Source organism: Metopolophium dirhodum, chromosome 6, assembly GCF_019925205.1.
Source record: "Metopolophium dirhodum isolate CAU chromosome 6, ASM1992520v1, whole genome shotgun sequence".
Taxonomy (NCBI): domain Eukaryota; kingdom Metazoa; phylum Arthropoda; class Insecta; order Hemiptera; family Aphididae; genus Metopolophium; species Metopolophium dirhodum.
Window position 1 is genome coordinate 3,523,156 of NC_083565.1, and position 24,165 is coordinate 3,547,320.

The 24,165-nt window shown below is 27.0% G+C and overlaps 1 protein-coding gene across 3 annotated transcripts in view; it reads right to left on the reverse strand.

Moving 5' to 3' along the window:
• Positions 1-15,799, reverse strand: part of LOC132946355 (eye-specific diacylglycerol kinase-like) — a 181,112-nt gene extending 165,313 nt beyond the window's left edge. Inside the window, exon 1 of one of the 3 annotated variants that reach the window (XM_061016327.1) lies at positions 14,357-15,799. The gene's annotated coding sequence lies outside the window, so the exon portion shown is untranslated. The remainder of the gene's footprint in view (positions 1-14,356) is intronic. The other 2 variants (XM_061016326.1, XM_061016328.1) reach the window with 2 other exon arrangements.
• Positions 15,800-24,165: the final 8,366 nt, after the last annotated feature.

Genomic DNA, 24,165 nt, shown 5'->3' on the forward strand with positions numbered 1-24,165 from the left:
AATAATATTATTTTACAGTCAAAATGTATTTACTAATTATAAACGTTTATTAAATATGTATAAATAGATATTCACACTCATACTGTTTATATTATAAACCCTATTAAAAAAACTATGGACAAAAATGTATTTCAATAGTATTTGAAAATAAATCAGTTCAAAAACTAATAAAAATTTCAATAAAATGTATGATATTGTATTACTGATTACTCCCAAAAAAAATTATAAGTATAAAATTTCATTAAACGTTACGTTCCGTAGTAATTCAATAAATTACAGGTTTTCTTCGCTATAGCTAACATAAAGTTAGCCATATCATAACATATAACTAGTCATATGACAACATACAATAATTACAAAATACAATTGGGACTATATGTAATACTTTTTACTGCACAATAATATTAACAGATAAACGAAGACGAAACGAGAAAAACAAAATCAAAATTTCGTAAAAATTGTCAATGTCATTGAATATACTATAACAGGATTGACAACATGGTTACGATACCCTAAAACTGAAACTATCCTGTATATTTTCCAAATCGAAAGTTCTTTGTTAAATGAGTATTTTTCCATTTTTCCTAGACTATACTAAGCTATAGTGAGAAGTCAAACAATTTCATATTATTACGATAAAATTATCAAATTATTAATAACGAACACTTACGCTAAGTTAATACATTTCATGTAATATGTTATTAGATGAACTTTTAACCTATGCTGTATGTTTCGATACCTACTCAATAATAGTTTAAAATAAACGGTTGACAAATTCCCTTGACCAATTTTTTACTATTCGTAAAAAAAGAACAATAATATGTCGTTGGAAACATGCAATGCATACATTTCAATGAATAGCGACATTTTTATGAAACTTTATTTAAAATAAAAATCTATAGTTTTGGTTGATAATAATTTTATATTATTATCGACTATGTGTATCTATTACCTATAGGTATAATATAAAATATAAAACAGAACGATAGTATATATTCTGGTCCAAAACGTAGGTATAAAGAATTTAATGATCAGAATAAATTCAGAACTGGAGGTGATATATTCTGAGGATTATAAAGTCGCCTGCGTGGTTTAGGTTTATTTTCAAATTATGACCTACTATCAGTTGGGGGCCTCATAAATATAAGTAGGTATGGACTTTACGGGATTTATGTGAAATTCCTGTATCGTCTCCTGAAGCACTGATATTATAGCCCTTTAAAAAGCAGTGACATCGCGTCCTATAATACATTGTACGTAATATTATATATGAACAGAGTCATGGTCGTAGTTTGAATAGATATCAAATCAAAAAATCAAACACATTTTTTAGATTTTTTACCGCTTGAGAGGTAGAAAAAAATCCAAACTCAATAGCATCGCCTTCATAATAACTATGTAGATAGGTACCTAAAGTTTTATATACACGTGTAATGTTGACATAAATTATTAATTAGTCGATCTGCAATTTCATTAGTAGGTTCCCCAATAAGACTTCTCACAACATGTAGAATAGTCAGATTTAAATATAATTTTTTTTTTAAGTAGAAGACTCATATATTATTATACTACATATCACATAGGTTGCATTGGACTCATATTGTCAAAACTCTATTTTCAGTAGTTGAAATAAACTTTGAAATAATCACACATTTAATGAGTATTATTCTGGTGTTATTTAAAATAAATTTAAAAAAAATTAGATTTCAATGAAACCTGAATAAAGTGTTACTCTTTCAAATTATAAAAAAATAAAGTGATCACAATTCGACTATAGGTACACGATGCGAAACAGTTTTTCATTTAAAGTCGTTTATGCTCGTTTAAATGATTGTTTTAATTTTTCCGTACGACCTATTCCAATTGTATGAACACCGCGCTTTATAAATTGCATGCATTTTGGCATTTAATTGGGCACTGATATTTTTTTAATTCACTTTTGTTTTCCACATAATATGCTGCATATAGTAAAACTGTCCATTTTTGTATAAATGTGGTAAATATTTTAAAACAAGATTGAAACTGGGAGTAAAATGTGCGGGGGATCGGTTAAACCACTTTCTTCAATATAATTTTAGTTATATTTTAAACAGTTAATTAAAGTTTCAAAAATGTTCAAACTTTGAAATCTAATTTTAGTAAATTTGGGAGTGCAATTAAATAAGATCATATTATAATGGTGGACGAATAGAGGGTAGTTTCTACTAGGTACGTTGCAAATGTGAAAGGCAGAGACAACAAATATTGGTGCCCAGTCCTTCAACCAGAATGAAATATCAAAAAATTGTCCAAAAAAATTCACATTAAAATTGATTTTAACGTAATAATAAAAATAATTAATTAAAAATGCATTTGTATCATTTAAACTGATAACGTGCGTCACTGGTATTTGGCATTATCACTATTGATACAAGTCATAAATAAAAGAGCTTATCCGCGGATAATGTGTAGGTACGCGCTTACATCATAACATAGTAGTATATACTCGGAGTCTTCCAAATTTTTCAAGATTGATGGGAATTATGTTGGTTTTTACGCAATCCTCAAGATTTTTGTCACACACAATTTGAAACAGTCTATATGACTGCCCACACGTTATGAAAAATATTGTTCATCATAATTAGTAGGATAGTTTTAGGTAAATGTTCATCAAAATATATCCATTATTATAAAATATAAAAAAATTCTCTTTAAATTCCAAAAATGTCACTAAAACAAAAAAGTTGTTAAATAAAAGTTTCATGGTTTAGCTCTTTGATGAATAAAATTCACTTTTTGCCAGAAAAACAATGTTTAACGGAAATCTCATATTGTTATTTCTACATAGGTATAAATTAATGCCAACATAAATATTTTAATAATATTGTAAATAAATCTATAATATTATGTTACGTTCAACTATTCAATATTCATGCATGGTTTAATATAAATATAGGTTATTGCACGTTGATGAAATCTTTAACCATAAAATTAAGATGGCAGCGTATAAAGATATGCTATCAAATCATTTAAGCACCTACTTGAAATTTGCATAGATAATAATATATATTTGTAATAAATTATCGTATTATAACTACGATCAACCTCTGGACCTTTTTTCTAATTAAGTGGCTTAAAACGTCGAAATTAATGGCATATATTTTTAATGCACGTTGAATATTATTTTTAAATCTCAACTTCATTTAATTAATTTAATTTTTAGGATGTATTATTTCAAAAATTGGTATGGAATTTTAAAATTTGTTATAATTATAACGCATAGTAATAATTTAATATCAAAATTGCCAAAAAAATTGCATACTATAATAGTGATACAATATTGACCAATCAGAATAGCTCCCCCTACGCTGAAATTTTAAACCCTTTACGTCAAAAACCTAGGAAGTAGGGGTATATGTACAATAACCTGTAAAATCAAGTCATTCAAATCAGTTTTAAAATGTTGTACCACTAATTCATTTTTTAAATAAACACTATACAAATTAAGGATATTCAATTGTAAGTTTATGTGCATATTTTGTTTGGTTTAAGAATTGAGTTCAATTTTAAAAATTACTATGTCCACATAAATTTTTTTTATAAAAATACGATTTCTACATCACATTGCTCCAATCATATAGTAAAAATGTTGAATTCACTGTTATATATATAAATTGATAAATTATAGTTCTTCTATTTGCAAATATATTTACGAATCATCGACTATAGAGTTTATATTATTTTTTAATACCTACATATAAAACGTAAAATGGATAATTTTTGTTATACATGTCTTTAATAATGGTTTTAGTATGCACATATTTTACCATTGGTAATTTAATATAATAAAATGATTTACCAGATTCAAGTCAAATTTTATATATTGTCATATTGTATTACCAGTACATAAAAAAGTCGTATTTAAATAAATAATGGTATAGGTATGAATGCCAATTTTAGATTTTTTTTAGAATTCTTATCTCAGTACACTGAGTGAGCACTTACAACATATTCATCCGCAATTATTTGTGATATAATATTATGTTAGTCTACAATTCTTATATAGATTTGACCCAATGCCATTCTAATCAAATTATTAACATTAGTATAGGTATGAAAGCTAATACTAAATTTTTGTTTAGAAACCTTATTTCAACACACGTCTTATTGAGCACCTAAACACACATCCTCTATTATTTGTGATAAAATATTATGTCGGTGTACAATCTTTATAATATAGATTTGACCCAATGCTGTTCTAATCAAAATATTTCGATAAATCTACTACCAATTTTCAATCTAATAAATAATAATACATTATATTCAAATATTGGAGCCGTTAATTTATTATAATTTATTATCATTCAACATTAATTGATTTAATTAATTAATTAATTATTTTGTATTACGATTTATTACTATGGTAAAAAAAATGTTTTTAAGACTTTAGTCATTAGTCATTACCTACAAATCTCTAAAATTACTATACTACTGACAATCAAATTTCTGTAACGAACTGGAGGCACACCGATTGTGTTTCCAATTTCCAGACGTGTTATATGAAACTTTTAAAACACTTTTACTATAAAAAAAAGTATTAAAAAAATCACTTCATTGTAAAACTGATAGCTGCTTTCGCAGTCCCGTGCAGAAGTGAAAAAAACATCGACAAACGTATAAATCAATATTATATTATTATAATATGCTTGAATATTATTATATTGTGTGTATTTTTATACTAATAAACAAAACGATTTCATTGTTGTCAGTACTTTTGTGTGAAATAAGAATTTCTACAGTAAACAAAAAATATAAACGGTGGTTCGTCAAAATATATTAATCACACACAAAGAGACGGAACATCTGCAAGAATCGCCTTCGTCTTAGCTTAAACCTAACGTAGTGCAATATAATATGATTCACGTCAATACAATAAATTCAAAATACTGAAGTCGTGATCATTATTATACGAAGATAGGTAATAATATAATAATATTATACTAAACTATAGCAGCATAAATACCTTATTATTTTTTAATTGAATATCCTTATATTCATCGTTTATTCGTCATCGTGTTTTTACATTATAATAATATTATGCGATACATGTTGATTGTTACATTTTTAAATAACGTATTAAAAAGTTTGAAAACTATTATCGACATTCGACGATATCGATGACTGTCGTGGGTATAATACTTAATTAATAGATCTATTGAGGTGGTTGTTGATTTATGAAAAATTACAAATATTTGTATACACAAATCCCTACAAATAGAATTTAACACACTTGTATATAATATAATATGTATAGGTATGAATATTTTGTCAAACACAATTATAGCAGACCGAATATCTGTGTGCTCAATACAAATCCTAATTAGTTTTAGGTTTAATGAACGCACACATTGATTTTACCCCATCTGAAATCGTATTGAGGGTTATTCGCACAACAGTATGGTTCCTTCTCTCTCCATTGGTACTTAAGAATAATTCAAACACTCTACAGATATCTTGAGGTTTGTTGTTTATGTCAAACTTTCAAAAGTGTTTTGGATTGATAATATGGTCTCTCTACCTATATAACACTCAACAACATTGTATTATTCACTTCTAAATCAATCGAAAATCATTGTATACCTAATATTATTAGTTATATTTAAGACGATTAGTTAAGCAAGAGATTTAATGTGTTCAAAAATAAAAAATGGGACTTAAGTGACCACTCTACTGTATACAGTAGGTGTCAAGTGTACCTCGTAATTAAGGAGTAATATTCACTGTAATGTTGTGTTAAATTTGAATTAGACGATAAATCATTGTACGCGAAAAACGAATCTATGCGAAGTCAGTCTACTATAATACTAAGTATATTATATTTTTATGATATAATTTGTTATAATGCTAATTTATTTTAAATCATAATTTTTTTACATTTTTTCGTGCACAGAAAATTCTGAAATAAACATTAGATGAAATTTAAGTTTTTTCGAAATTTAGTTTTGTTTTCCTGGTTACTTTGAAAAGTACTATGAATTTTGTGTTACTTTCATCCCTTGATCTAACGATCAGATCCAATTTTCTATCGAAAAACCTCCCTCAACGTTGAAAATTTTAGTATTTTTTCTGCTCTAAAAGGAGATGATGGACAGAAAAAAAATTAATTAAAAAATGTAAAAAAACACATCATTGTAAAATCAATAATCGCTCCACCCAGAATCTAAAATAATAATTATATTTTATATTTTTTTCTGTTCAGTGAGAGGGAAATAAAATTGAAAATATTATTTTATTCAATTTCGTTTTAGTTATTACTAATTACTTATTATGAATATTAAAGGAAAAAAATATTTATTTTTAAATTTGGTCTGTATTTAAAAAATGTTAAAATTAACACACTTCTTTAATATTGATATGTCAACGGTGAATTAACGAAATTAAATTTGTTTATGTTACATAACGGACAAACTAGATTTATTATAGAATAGGGTTTCACCACGGTAAAAAATGGTTTTAGGATGTAAGAAAAGGATAGTAATTTGACATTATTCATTAACATAAGCCTTAATGAAAAAATACTATAAGCTTTCACTTGAAATATCAAAATAAGATTATATTATTATATATTGCTCACTCTGTTACTAATTATAATATTATTACTACCAATAGACAAATCAAGTAAAACATATTTACAGACTTTACTTATTAATATAATAATATTATTGTTGTTAAATCCCATAATTAACAAAAATAGACAACTTTTTATAATCATATTATTATTTTTAGGAAGTGCGATCACTGGATGGCTTCTTCCCTCACCCTTTTCATGTTCAAACTTATTATAGCACATATTCTTATTATGCCTTTGTGTATAGATTGTATATCATCTAATAAAAATTTAAAAAAAAAAAAAATATTATTATTTTTACTCGTCTGGAATAAGACTAAGTATTTAAATAGTATTCTAATTTATTTTTTAATCATTTACATCTTACACATTCAAATGAAATCGCTGTATTAAATATTATATATTACAGCCGATACGATTTTTGATATATTTATAATTGATCAATTTTTTATTTTACCTTCCTATTTCATTAGAACTTGATTTTCAGTCTAAATGTATTGGTACTTAAAAAGTTTTAATTTTTTTCTATACGGCTATACCTAATATAATATAATTAAAACGATGGAATCGTATGGTATTTCAAAATACTAAGTAAGAAGAAACAAACAGTGTTCTAGATTCCTAACCACCGCTCATCCCAGCCACCAAAATTCAAAAAGTAGGTAACCTACGTATATTTTGCTATAACTATATCGTGATTCGTCAGTATAGTAATGTTAAATTATACACTGCACGTAAGGTAGCGGATGTGATAGTGAATAGGTCATTTCTTTCGAGACTAATTCACTTACTCTTCTTGATATTATTCTTAAATATATTATTTTTATAAAACCTACGTGGATACAGATAGTGTTCGATATTTGTCTCCGATTAGCAAGCATTTTCACTCAATCGTTTTATCCGTAAGTCATACAATACAACAATCATTGTTCAAAGATATTATTAATACGTAGGTACTTCCGAAATTTTATCTCCCCTCGAAATGAGGAATATTGGATAAACAGTCTTTAAAAATTATTTTGCTTCACGTTGTTGACTTACACGTAACACGTTTAATACTTTAACATAACCTAATTTGTCCTAACTCGAATTTCATGAACATTACCCCAACGAGATCACTGTCAAAATAACATTATTCCGTTATATTCTACTTGAAGAAAATTATTAATACCGACCAGTATTCTCGTACGACGTGAACACTTAAACCAGTTTAAACATGTAAGCTTTACCCAAACTGATCCAACCTCACGGTCAATTGCATGACATGAAAATTACTCTATATATTTCGGCAATACAATATACATTATATAGATAGGTAAATCAAATATTATTATATTAATTTTAATATGTCTAATAAAGAAGTTACTAAGCGTAAAATATAATATTCAATTAAAACGAGTCGATGCACCTGCCCAATCTGATGTGGTGGTTGAAAATCCCTAAGGAAAGCCTGACGGTACACATATTATACAACAGAGGTATTCAAACTTTTTCGTTCCACGGCTCTTTCGTCTCTTTACAAAATATGTATGTTGGTAGCTCTAAAATTATTAAGGACACAGAAATAAAGGTATGTTTTAATGTTTAAAATTATATGATGGTATTATGTATCATAAATACACCAATCTCATACCGATCGTCGACAAATTTAATAATAACTATGCATAGGAAAACTGAAATAAAATGCAAAAAAAAGAGTAAAACAATATATTATATTAATCGTTATCTCTTTTCCTCTTCTGTGCCACAGGTCCTCCAACAAACCCTCACATCGCCCCTTGGAGCCGCGTAGCACAGTTTGAATACCGTTGTCCTACAAACGAGATGTCTGGAGAATATGTGAGTACTGTAGCGACGTAAAACGGTATAGAAAGTTTTCGAGGCACGTGTGTGCCGCAGCGGTAAGAGTGGTTTTTTTTCGACGTTGTTTTCTTCGCGGTTGGCTGTTGTCCAACTGGATTCAGCGGAAGGGATATACTTTTTAAATTTAAATCGTACGCGTGAGAAACATCACGACGATATAATATCGGTTAGTCGAAATCCACAGCCGACGGCATGCGTGCTCAGTAATGCCTGCACAGGCTGCAATTGTACGCCGCAGGTACCTGCGCTGAACGTATTATAATATAATTGTGTTAAATTGTACTGTTCGCCGGAACCAGTGACTGTGGTGACTATAGTATGGGCCCGGAAATACGGACACAAGTGTGCGTTTTTAGTATTTTTTTTTTTTTTGAGAGGGGGAGGGTTTAAAAAATAGTTAAAATTTTATTCATTCATTCATATTGTTATCTATGAAAATCAATATTGTAAAATTGTTTATTTCCACGAATTATTAGACACGTATTTATGTTATTTGAAATTTGAAATGTCAATAATATACCTATTATACCTACACTTTGTTAGTTTTTCAAATGCATAATAAATTAGTAATATTTCAGTTGTATTTTATTTGTATTGGGTCTTCAGTATATTAATACAACTTGTCGATTAAAAAAAAAAACGTCTTGGCTAGTACAGAAAAGAAAAAATGTAGGTATATGTTTTATTTATACATAGGTACTAATATGTATATTATATAATATAATATATTTTCAAACGATCCTTTATCTTCGAACAAGGAATAAAAAACAGCCTTCTTTAAATTAAAAAAAAAAGGTTGCGTATTTCTTGCGTCTTTTATCCACATGATATTCGTTTATAATTAATGTACAGAACATTTCAAATTAATATAAGACATACAAAAAACTAATGTCGATTCAATCGACTTGAATAAAAAAAAATATAACATAATTAGTAAACCATCGATGTTTGATTTTCAGTAGGTACCTTTTTTTTATAATGAACTAACGAACAATAAGTACGTTCAATAAATTATAGATTCTGAGCGGAGTGATAAATGTATTGATTTTACAGTGCACTGATATGTGTATGATATGTTAATTTTTTTTTGCGTCTGTCATCAGACATCATTTAGGATCAGCAAGTAAAAATGTTTGGATTTTAAACTTTAAGGGTGGTATCTGGTAGAAAATTGATTCTAGTTGGTATATCGGAGGTTTAAAAGTATAAAATTGCAGAACTTTACAAAAATAATCAGGGAAAAACAATAAACAAAATTAAGGAAACCTGGAATTTTTTTACGCAAAACTAGATTTTGACTAAGTTGATTCTCTCATTTTGTTTAATTTAAAAATGAATAGGAAACAGTAGATATTATTTACACTCGTTTTTTTCTTTAAATTTAGATAAAAATATTCACTCGATCAATAAACTTAAATAGTTCATACTGAAACGAACAAATCTAAAAAAATCCAAGCACATACTCAATATACACCAGAAGTTGATTAGAATTTGATATTCAAAGCAAGAATAATGGTTTTAAAATTAACACATTCATTATAATTTACAGTGACTTACCTATTGTAAGATGTACACTTGAGTACTTGACACCTACTGTACAGCAGATATGTTATATACTGCCTTATTTTTATTATTGTTATAACTTTTAATAGCTTATGTAATATAAGTACAAAATATTTAATATTGTGACTTAGATAAAAATATATACTATACATATTTAATTCAAAAATCAGATATCTGAAAAACAGTGTTATCGTGTAGGTATAATTCTATAAAAGACAAATTCTTATTTAACTATTGTATTAGAAAATAACGTACAAAGGAGCATCCCTTTATTTATTTTCATAAAATATGAGCAATCACTTCGCACGTTACCAACCAAGCAATTTTTCGGGTAGGTACTTATTGAAAGAAAAATAAATACGAAATATTGTTGTCTCTGGTAATATGACGTTATTACTCAAAGGAGAAACATGACTGTGATTTTTAGAAACAAAATTGAATGGTTTGACGAAAAGATGGAAAGCGGAAAATGTGATTTTAATGTGTGCCAAACATGAAGGTTTTGAGATAAGAAAATTCTTGACGCTGCAGATGTTCAAAACAGATTAAGTTAACTTCGTTAATAAAACATATATTTTAGCCTTTAGGAAAAACGAATATTAAAGAACTTGTTACTACCTATACTTACTGGAATTGTATGCTTAAATACCATATCAAAAATAGGTTTCCGTAAAAAAAATACAAACACTTTAATAAACATTTTTTTTTCGAAAACAATATGTTACTATCAATTATGAGAAAAGTTTGGAATCATAATGTAACGAAGAATAATTAATCAATATAAAAACATAATTGTTATTTGATCTATACATTTTAAAATCGTATTATTATTATTTTAAGTTTGTTTTCATTATTTATTAATAATAAAATAACACTATATAAATATTATTAAAACGCTTTACTTGCAGATCAGACACTCCACAGAAAAACGAAAGTTTTAAGAAAACCTATTAGTATTTATTAATATTTTTTTTTTTTTTTTGGCATACTAATCACTAATACAAACAATTTTGAAACAATAAAGTTTAAGTAAACTGTAAGACATTAGGTTAGTCAATTTGCACGGCGTTTACATGAAAATTATTAAAAAGAGATGTTTTTATTAGTTTTTAATACCTAGATTAACACTTCAAAGAGAAAATAGAGGAGACACATCAAAGTTTTTATGGTTAAGAGTCGAGTAAAAACTTATACGTATTATATAGTTTGTCAGCTAGTGTACCAACTCTTAACTGAAATTTCCTTTAGTAAATATTGCGTTTCAACTTTGTGTATCTTAATTAAAATGAGTAAGTAGGTTTATACATATAACGCTAAGTATATAGTATTTTAGTTAGGCATTAAATAAAATGTAGCGACTTTACTCAAATAAATTAAAGTTGTACAATTAATAAACCATCATATTTATAAATTTGAATTCGAATAGGTAACTTATAATAAAAAAATATTTTCTAGAATATTTACATAAATACGAAACTATATTTGAAAAATTATAACCCAAAATGTGAATTATTTTCTTTCACGAAATAATTTATCTTCAAAAAATATTCTCTTGGCTATCCAGTGTTAATTAATATAAATAAATAATAATTAACCGATTAAATAAATATTTTATTTTTTAAACAATGTTTGAAATGTTTGAATACTAGTTCTTACAGAATAATTCAAATTGAACGTGAAATAAATACATAATTGGTGTAGAAGACCTTAATTTAACCTGTAAAAATATTTAAATTTAAAAACGTAATATACTATGATACAATTTCATACATGAAATATTGATGGTCATTACTTTTTACGGCGAAGGTGTGGTATAGTGACATAATTTTTAAATAAGTGTTTTTAATAAAAAATGATTTAAATTTTCATTAATTTATTCACACCGAGATTTAATGGTATTAAAAAATATAGGTAGAAATTGATAGATAGTCAATATCATAATATGTTATAATTTAAGTACTTATATGATGTTTTTCCATTAAATTGTATCTATTTATATCCATACCAATAAAATAAATTTCGAGTAGTTTTACTACCTCTATTATACGAATATTATGTCGCATTCGGAACCAATATTTTTGAAGATTTTTTTCAAAACACAAGATACATAATAGTATTATAAAATTACCATTTATACTCGTACTATAAATTAGTTTTATAAGAGGAAAGTCATTTTTAAATACATTTACTGAATTTATGTGTTCGATTCTATGCGTAGTGAAGAACCTATTTATTTTTAGATTATTCGTGCTTTTAACTTGTATATTTTTTTTCATTTAAAGCGATGTTTTCAGTTAAAAACCTCACAAGTTTTTATGCAGCGTCTACCAAAAAAGACTTTAAATTGAACAGACAGAACTATAAAAATGGTGGAAAATCTGAACACAACAAAAATATATAGAAAAGCACATGACGTCAAATATCTCAACCATTTTTGTGAAAACCAAATTCTGTTTAGAATTGTATATTCGATAGAATTCTTAAATCATCGTTGCTCTAACACTGGTCCAAACATTAATGACTAAATGTTTAATTTTGAATTTGCATATTATGCTTAGTATTACAGTAGTACAAAACATTCTGCATAAACAGAAAAAACCTAACATATTTTATGTGTTTGAGATTTGTGCTAATAATATAAAAGTTACGTTTTTAAGAATGTTTAAGACATTAAATCATACAAAATCATTAGATAAATTACATTTTTGGTAAGCATAAGTGTTTAATATAAATAATAACTAATTTAATGTCTATTATGTTAATTGGATAAATAACTTTTTTCAATGCTTAGATATATCACTTTCCATGTACATTTATAATTTCACAATTAAAAAATTATACTCATCCGTTCATTTTAATATACGAGAACACTTAGGGTTGGTTTAAACTAAAAATATAAAATTAAACAATTAAAGAAATATTGTATAAAATGTTTTCCTTTATAAAAATGTTTTCATTACAGTTGTACCTATAGCTTTAGAAAATATTTTTAATTATATTTAAATTTAAATGGAAAATGGGAAAAAGTAAACAAAGGTACAGCAAGTTTTAATTATTTTGACCATACAAATTTGAATCTTTTAAAAATCACTATTAGCTAAATTATAAAACGTACTTGTACATAAAAATATTTTTTTTAGAGTTATATAAATAATTGAATACACATTTCCTAGTACCAAACCATAACATTTAGTATATTATAATATTATATCCAACAATGTTTATTTAGTGTTTAAGGAAAAAAAATAAAATTCGAATAAAATATGTTTATTTATAAAATAATAGTTGATTTTATTTCTGTTTAATACACAAGTCTCTATTACTATACTGATATACTACCTAAATGTTACGAGTAATTTGTATTGAAACGTTAATAATAATTATAGAATAAAAAAAAAGTTTACCAAATTCCTACTTCTTGGAAATTTAAATTTATATTAAAACAAAATTAAATTTTCTATTATCGTTTATATAAAAGGAACCGTTTTGAATAAAAATGATCATAATTTACTACAGAGTATTAACCGAGTTTATAACAACAGTTAAAATATAATGCATATGTAACGTTTTAAAATTCCTGCAGGAGTTATTTAATTTTAGACAAAAATAATTTTTTAGTTAACGTATAATACACTAGTGAACCAAAATATACGAAGCCATGTTGTAAACGTACAAACGCTGCGTGTTTAAAAATAATGTAAATTAATTTAGTAGATAATTATAAACATAATATTAGACAGAATTTCAATTTTTACCAAACCAATTCAAACTATTAAACAACAGTGATAGAACAAAATAATATGTGCGGTGAAGAGATAAAATAAATATAATATAATATATTATTATACATTATAGTACCTAGGTTAGGTTTACACATAATTATTTCATAGATCACGTATACTTGAAATTTACGTATTTATATGAAATAAAGAGTATTATATTATTAAATTTCGTTTGACGGTCAGAAATGTTCTATGGAAATAAATGCACTAGGTAACGTAGGTTTTTTTAATGATATGCTAGTTGTTTATCGAGTACCGACCATCGGTTAGATCGTGCATCGCGTTTATCAGACAAAAAAATAATATTATAATATCACAGTATATGCAAATGTCACGCGAAGACCACGTCATAGTCACCAAAAAAATTTGGTGCAGTCGCCGAAAACCCTATCAGACTAAAACATATTTTTCTCGGTGCGTTTGAATTCAGTGTATTTTTTTTTTTTATTATTATTACTTTTTTTTTCTCTTTTTGTTATTATAACAAATTTATCATTGTTGTTTTTGGTTTTACGTTAAGAAAATCAAATATTGTCGTAACCTTTTGTCCGGGGAGCGGTTGTCTCAAAATGTGGTCGGCGTTTCCATATTTACGACGTCGTTAAATCCGATTTCGTTTTTTTTCTTCGAAAAAAACTAAGATTTTTTTTTATTACTATAATATTATGTATTATTATTATTTTTATTATTATTATTAATGTAATAATATTACGATCGAAAAAAAAAAACAAAAACAAAGCACGCGTGCCACACACACACAACACTCACTCGCTCACAAATACACACACACACACCCACACAAACAAACACATACACACACACACACACACACACACACACACGCAAACACAAACACGCGTATATAAATACACGCACACCGTTCACACCGGGTTTGCGGCGCAGCAACCGCGTCCGCGCGATACCGCGTTTGATCGACTACTGAGAGTGTCCTACGCGACTGGTATAATAATAATAATAATATTACTATACTCCGACGGCGCGGCGTCGTCGTCGTCGACGCGGCTGTTCTCCGAAAGCGTTCGGCGTCGACGTCGAAGAACGGTCGTCGAGCGGGTGTACGCACGATAAATTATTAACGTTATAATATTATAATAATTACTATTATTAGTAGGTACCAGGTTACCTATATAATATACCTATCCACTATCCAGTATTATAATATTACTATCACCGAAAACGTTATCGACTATTTACTCCGCGCACTGATGTTGGTCGCAACTCCGATGAACCACCGGCGAAACCGACACGATAATATTATTTTCAAACAAGGTTCGTTTTATTTATTATATTGATAATCACAGTGTTTTTTTTATGTATCCAGCATTTTTAAATTTAGCCAAACCTCGAATTCAAATATACCTGGTGTAATATATGAATACTTAATAGTTCGGTTCGATCTCAGACGCCGGCGAATGCAACACAACAGTATTACAATATAATATTATTAAACGTCGTTATTGATTGGTCGTCGTCAATTATTATCGACATGTTATTTCACAAATATAGGTAACATTGCTACTGGAATTTCTTCCATCGTTATTTGCTATAGTTATGTATCATCTCAAGTCTCGGAAATAAACGCGCACGACAGTCATCTCGTTTCCGGGCGAAAAAAAACTGTAGCCGACCCGCAGCAGCTGGCCCACCCACCGTCGACCCGAAACTTGTGCAACACACATCCTCGAGTCCCGACCAATATGCGGCCGTTCAGAAATATAAAAATTGGCCCTCTATAATAAAAGCTTATTATAATATGGCATATAGAGTGAACGAAATACGATGCTGGTACTATACAAAATGATTCTCTAAACATGGCAAACATCACCCTTCTTCTATCATATTTTAATAACGTATTTATTAAAGTTATGATTTTCCGTTGAATTTTGAGTAAGTATTATACTTGAAGAAAATTTATTTTAAGTAAACTTAGATTTTTTAAACATAAAAAATTATTCTGAGGCGATACAAGATTGCATTTTTCAAATGAGAACAATATTTTACAGTAAATACTAAATTGTATACCGTTGATTTTTTTTTTTTTGTAACTGATGTTCTTACCATAAAAATTGGAACATCTAGATTTCGTGTTATTAAAAATATATATATTATGTATAGTAAAGAAAAAAGTCCATAATAATGGTTTTACATAAAATATAAAATAGCTATAATATTTAGTCAAATACCTATTATATTCAGACAATTTTTTTTAAATTAATATGAATCACCTACTTTAATGTTAAAATCATTATAGGTACTTTACACAAAGATAAATAACTCACAAAGTACTCGTTTCAAATTTTATGAATAGATACATCCATATTTATAAAGTAATCGTCGGCTTAACTTATAAGTTTGTATCCGACACACCTTAAACGGATTAAACAATCCAAGTGTTTCAAAATTAAATACTAAAATAAATATAGTTAAAAATTAAAATATAATTAGAACTTCAGTAAACAATGCATTATTTTAAATAATAAATGGGGATAAATATCACCCTGTATAATACTCACTCAGAAATTAGACGTACAGTGTTTTTAGTCACGTTTCAAGGGAGAGCATGGCTGTTAGTGGCGGGCGCCGCCGGTCGTGCATGTCGTTCGACCGGAAACGAAATAGCTATTTCCCGAAATAAGACCAGCGGGTCACAAGGGGGAGGAAAGGGACCTGTTGGATCGTTTGCGTTGTTTAAACATCACCGAAACTTGAGAAGAATTGGGTTGATTTGTCATTATCTTCCACAAGTGGTCGTCCCAACGTAAAGTAAACATAATATTATATTATTATATATTGAGCGTATAATGTATACTTATACTAGTATATAATTCAGTTAAAAAATAAACGCGGAGACTGAGTTACAGTATTCAATTTCAGTAAAAAAATAAAATGAATAACAATTAAATCGACCGATAAGTCGTATACGTTAACGAAGAACCAGCGTGTGCCGTTTTATATTATAGTTTATCATCTTAAACGTATAATGTTAAGTAGTATAGTTCGATTACCCACCTACACTATTATAGGTACTACGTTTTGTAAGAGAACACAACGGTAAAATTTAAAAAATCAATATTTTATCGTACAACTGTACAAGTCACGTGGAGTATAGTAAAAACAAACCTAACCCAGTAAAAAATATTGTTTTATCTTCGATAAATTTATTTGTTGTAACAATATTTTATATATTACGTCCAATTAAAACATTTAAATAATGCACTTTTAACAGTTAAGCCGACCAATTACTCTACACTGCACAATGTAGAGGTATATAATATTATAGTGTATTAGACATCTAAAATATATTATCGTGTCATCCACTTAAAAGTTGCAAAGATACGTTTATACAACTGTCGTTTCGATGGGAAAAAGTTAAAATTCATGGTACGGTCTCCTAGTCTCATACTTTATTTTATTTTATAACAGTTATATTACTGATTAGATATGGATTAAATATATAGAACGTTGGTGAATTTCAGTGCCTTCAATTGTCAATTCAGAGTTAAACGATACTAGAAGTACATTATATTATACTTAAAAAAAAAATAAACCTACTTAAAATATTAATAATTTTATAAACCGTTTTCTAAGAAACACCGTTGCTATTTGGTCACAAATCCCACTTATATTTAGTCATAAACTCACGGAGATTTGCAATAAATCACTATTTTTTGAGTAGCAATCAAATATATGATTTTATATAATATTTACGGAGATCCAGAGAGCCGACATTTACATTTTAAAACAATAAACTCTTACAATAATCTCAGGAAGATCTTCTGAGAAAAACAGTTATTGAGCAAAATCAATAGCTTTTAGCAGCCTTCATAAAATCATTGCATTATTATAGATGTTTAAATACAATTATAATGTTTCAAGTATAAAACTTAAATAATGAGAACATTTAAAATAAATAAATATTTAAAATCTGGAAAAAAATGGAATTTATAACATAAAGAGGACTGTGAGGATTTCGATAATTTCTATGCTTTAGAAATGTACATAAATTGACATTGTAAAAAAATATTTTACGTACCAATATTACACATCATTCCGAATTCGTAGTTAACTTAGTAAATAATTGTTTTGAAACATAAATGTATAATTTAACACAATATATTATCTATATATTGTGTATATATAAAAATGAATGTTTGTCTGTCTGTGGGTGTGTCCTTTGTGCATTCTTAAACGGCCGGACCGATTTTGATGACCATTTTTTGCGTGTGTATGAGTGGTTCCCGGGATAATTTATATTCACAATTAGACCCGATAGGCCCAACCCGAGGAGATTCTCAAACAGTGATTCTGAGAAATACGGTGGACTTTTTTCTTTATAGGTAAATGGTTATATGAGAAATAATTAGTAGAAATTAGTATTTATTATTTTATTGGTTGACATTGGTCGAATTTTCACACATTGCCTACTTGATATACTTTCACACATTGTCTGAGACCGTCGGTATGGGAGGATGAGTTGCACCCAAAAAGAGTTGATCAAACACATTTTAAAAGTATATTATAATATTTAGTAGGTACACACAAAGATTGAAAGATATTTTTAAAGTTTACCTATAATTATTAATAAAATACTTCATCCGTTACTGAAGGTTAGAGATGCGTACATAACTGTTGATAATTTTCTTAAAATCCTCAATATTTGAATCTAATTTTAAAACACATTTTGTTTTTTTTAAATATCAAAAAACTTCAAATACCCACTATACTAATATATTATAATGTAAAATACTGTATAATAAAACAGTGTTTGTCAATATTTTCATTGTAATATTATATACTATGATCCATATAATATATATTTTTTATTTAATTTGCGAGTGTACATATAGGTATCATGCATTCATACATAATATCTTTGTATTAACTCTTCAATACTAAATACTAATATAAGTAATAAATAAATTCAACGAATTTCAAAAATCAAAAATATTTTTCTTCTATATAAAACTTATGGTTAGAACAATATGATAGTATTATTTTATAATAACATTAATCCAACACAATGGTGTTCATGCTTCTGTACTAATATGTTGAAGGGATATTATGAAATAAACTCAGTTAAAGTTTTAAACTTAATTTAAATAATTAAATTTACACATAGCAATAATTGGCATACAATATACATAGTACTACATATACTATATCCACAAATAATTTACGCTTAGTGAGTATAATAATATTATAATGTAAATTAACTTGATTCCATCGACAATCATCAAACATAATAATACCTATGCAATTATTATAGTGTAAGTTGTAATAATATTACTATTGGATTCGTTTAATATTTACAAAAGGCTTTCGAGTAAGCTGTCTCGTACGTCAACTACATTATTAAAAGTCAATGTTTTTATTATCCGTTCAAACACACCTCAAAACATAAATCAACATTAAGCACAACGCATTTCATGTGTATGTTCAATCCATTTCATTCAATATGTAGTAGCGGTAGATATTAAAAAAAATGAACTTGATAAATTATAAATTATTCTCATTTATATTTTTTTTTTAAGAAATAACTCTATCGTGTCATAGTTACAGCAAAAATCAAATACCTAAATTGTATAAAAGTAATCGTGTATAATATTAATTTATAAAAATAAAACAATAAGGAATATTAATATTTTATTTACGAGATGTACCCGACTGACACAGTTTAGATGGTATAAAATTAAGATATTATGACAATTATTCGTAGAGATAGTCTTTGATTAAAATGTAACATTTAAAACTAATATTTACTCAAACACTCTGTGTCCACCAAAAGTTCGGAGTCCTGACCTAAATTATTTGACTAAAGAAGAATAAATATTTTGTTTTCGAATTCCTTTTGATATTATAAATACTAAAAAAGAATAAAAAATTATATGCAGTACAATTTCATGTAGTCTATTAAAAAACTAAAACTAAAATAAGTATTTATTCATTTCTTTATTATAATTGTTTCCTTATATTTCTCAAACCATACACCAGGTCCAGTAAATAATATATTGAGTAAGTACAGCACACAATGGAGGTACATAATATTATGATTTATTGAGCATTTGAAACCTTTGAAAACGACACAAATTCATAGAATATACTAACCGTTGTATGTATTCACGTTTGTAACAATATCCAATGTTTGTATAAAATATTTGATATTTAAACACAACAATATAATAATATTATGTACCTACGTATTATTGTGGCGAAAATCATTATAATACTAATTCGGAAACAAGAGCGTAATAATGGTTTTTAGTTTATACTTGTATTATGAAAACAATAATATTATTATGTTATACACTTGTAAAATAGGTACCTATTGTATTCATATTACGATGAGAAGTTGTGATGAGTGTCTTATGGGTTATGGGGTGACGGTGAAGTTGCAGGTATCTAGCGATTTTGGCATCGTAATAATGTTAAATCTAAATGATAAATGGAGAAACGCATAGCGTAGGAACATTATACATTTTGTACCGTGATAACAGCAAATTTGAGATTTTTTTTCATTACGATTAATGTACAAATTATTCTTGGGAATTTCAAATAGTATCAATGTTATGAGCCAAGTTATCATAATAATATTATCAACAAGCTCATTTAATTAACGGGCACAGCCAGCTTCGGTAAGGCGTAGGCACGTAGGACATATTACCATTTATTACTCAATGATATTACCTATATTATATTCGGTGATAATTACAGCCGCACTGTCCACAGTCGATAGGCGATTCACATAGCAACGCCATAAATTCTATGATCAACGCCGACATAATAATATACATATATTATAATATAGGTATATATGGCGACAAAATGTCCTCACATTATAACTAAACACATTATCAAGTAAAACTATTATACAGTAACTACTAATAATAGGTATGCGATTATGAACTGAATGGAGTTAGAACAGATGATAATATTATACAGTTCATACTTTTATAATGCTATAATTGTAATAGTTTTGACAAAGTATGATATGATTATTGCATATAGTACCTATATTATAATATAGACACAAACACTGTAATTTATTATAAGTTTAATAATTGTTATTATCGATCATACACAAAAATCATAAGCACAAAATGATAGCCAATAAAATCGGTAAAGTCGGACCTTATTCTGTTATCAAAGATTGTCAATAATTTCAGTGATACCCACATCGTGTCAATCAATTTGATTAAAAATGTGTATCTCACATCCTACTTAATAGTCAACACACCTGTTTAACAAAATTAATATTTTTATAACATATTAAATAAAATAACCAATATAACATCATAATATGTACGTTCTTAACATATAACAATATCATATTGTATTATTAGAAATGTAAGATAAATGATTCAGGTATAGGATAATATTGGGCGATGAATGACGATTGGATCATGGTAATAATATTATGCAGATAATTATTGACTTAAATAGTTAAATGTATGAAAAAATATAACAATTTTGTACAAGTCGTAGGTATATTAGTATATTATATTTATATAGGTATTACACAATACATAATATAAGTATATACTTAAATATTAAATAATCACAATCAATTAAATAATACAGTTATATTTTACATATCAATGGATTAGCAAAAAAACCGTCGAACAAGATTAATAGTTATAAAATTTATGTTGAATATATTCAACTATTTTGTAATATTCTTTGAATATTTGTAACAGCCGTACATAATAATACAATGTACTAATGTTATGTTAGTTTACATTGTTATTGTTGATAAATGATAGATAATGGTAATTAGTAGCTAATACACGTCTTGTAATATTAATACTGTCTATTCATTATTATGTATTTATTTACAATAATATCGCCTGAACAAGAGTTGGTTATTATACAACATAGTATCAGTGGTGTAGTGGGGCGTATACGCGGGTATACGGCGTATAACGACTTCTCCAGTTTTTGGTTGATGCGTATACTTATAATATAATTTGTGATACGCAGGTATACGGGTATACTGTATAGCTATAAATCAATAATATAAATAATATTAACGAATAACCAATAATACCAAACATATTTCCTTGTTATCATGTTCATTAGGAACTGTTATTATTTTTACATTTTACACATCTATTTTTAACTTCATTGCATGGATTTCTATTTATTATATAATATATATATTATACGTCTAAAATTATAAGCTTATCGATAACGATAGCCGACGCTGAGATTCACGGTCACATGCATTACTGAAAATAATTTTGTCAAAAAATATTATTTTATGTACCTACACTGTGTCACACAATAACTACATAAATATAACAATTGATCTACAAAAAATGATGTTTTCATTTATTTTTAATCATTCAAAGTTGTGATACCTAATTTATATACAACCGATAAACATTTAAGACTATAAATATTAATAAATATTTAGGTTTTTTGACTTAAAAAGAAGTGGTGATAGGGGGGTTAAGAAATTAACATAGGTAATCATAAACAATTTATAAATGTATAATCATATATTTTAGGAGTATGATTGTAGACTATAGAGACTCAATTGCGGTAAGGTAGTAGTAAAGTGTATGTAATTATAAATGTATCATTAGTAATAGCGTAGTATATATAGTGGTTGGGGGGGGGGGGGAGAAGCCCCCCCACGTTTACATATCAAGCACATTAAAACGTATACTCAGTAAAAAAATTACGACTACATCACTGCATAGTATAGTCATAGTTTTTTTATGTTTCGTTACATAATTTCATATTTATGCTTTAATACTTTACACACACAATAATAGGTATACTTATTAAAGTATAATATTTTTATAATGAACTTTTGTTGAATATATTATACCTTTAACATTTTAATAAACATTCTAAGATTATGTTATAATAATATGTTAGTATACTTACTTCTATCAACTGTACTTAACGAATAATTGGTATGTAATGTATGTATTCACTCACCTGAAAAAAAAAACATTATTATAACATTTGGATAATTTTTTTATTAATTTAACTACAAATACAAATTTCAATGGATTTCTATTAGCAGTTTATGTGATTAAGTATGGAGTACAGAGTAATAATTAATGACAAAATAAAAACTCTCATGAATTAATAATAACAAAAGGACTACGAATAATTTATGAAATTAAAATTATCCATCATAACTCTGTTAAAACTTTATTCATCATATACATTTGTTTTTTAATTAGGAAGTCTTTTTTCTATATAAAAAAATATAAAGGCTTCAATATTATTATATTATAATAAATTCATCAATAATTTACAGATAAGTTTATATGAAAAAAAAAATTGATGAAATGGAAATGATGTTTTATTTGAACAAATGCGGCCAACTCTTGGAAAAATGAAAATAGTGCAATCTTTTAGTGGTATATAATATGATCTTTTAAGGATCTATTAGGTCAGTTGCAACTGGCAGATGACTCGTTCGCAAACGTTTTAATAATAATAAAAATAAAAAAACACTCAAATGTATTGACTACCCACTCAAATTACTTATTATACTCCAAATTGATTGCAATTACATTAAAATAGATGGTTCTAGCATTCTACATAATTCGTTCTCTAATCTAATTAAAATAATACATTACGCACTGCACAATATTATTATCATGACCACTTAATATATTATTATTATTTTAATTATTAGTACCATCATCGGATGTATACAAAACCAATATTAGCTTTATTTATTATTTTACATTGCTGATATTATAGCTTGTATTGATTTTACTAAACCGTTTTTATACAAATACTAGCTGATCCCGTTCACTTTGTTACCCGTTAAAAATTCCAACTCTTTATGATTCAAACTTTGTTCACATTTTGTATCTTAGTCCGTGCTTTATACAGATGGAGTTGTAAATTCTGGATCCCCATTGCGACCCCCCGCACTTGTCTCTTGTACACATACATTCGTGGCCACTGATAAGCTCCTCATTTCCAGTTCATTATATCTTAGACCCTGGTTTTACCAAATATAATATAGGTACAGGTCTATAACACTATATTCAATCACAACCAATAGCGACCTTACAATAAGCAAAAATATAATATTATTATTCAGTTTATTTTGGTTGCTGGACAGATGTCGCCAATGTTGTTTTTTTTTCCATCCCAATTTCCTATTTTTTTGGTGGATTTTCATAAAATGTTATTTAATACAAACCTTGCCTCGACAGTTACGAATAGAACAAAAAAAAATTATTCAAATCAGTCGATTCTTTTTTTTGAGTTTTGGCCAGGCTAACGAACAGCTATATATTTTTATATATGTAGAATGTAGATAATATAATTAAAATAAATAATATTTACGAAAGA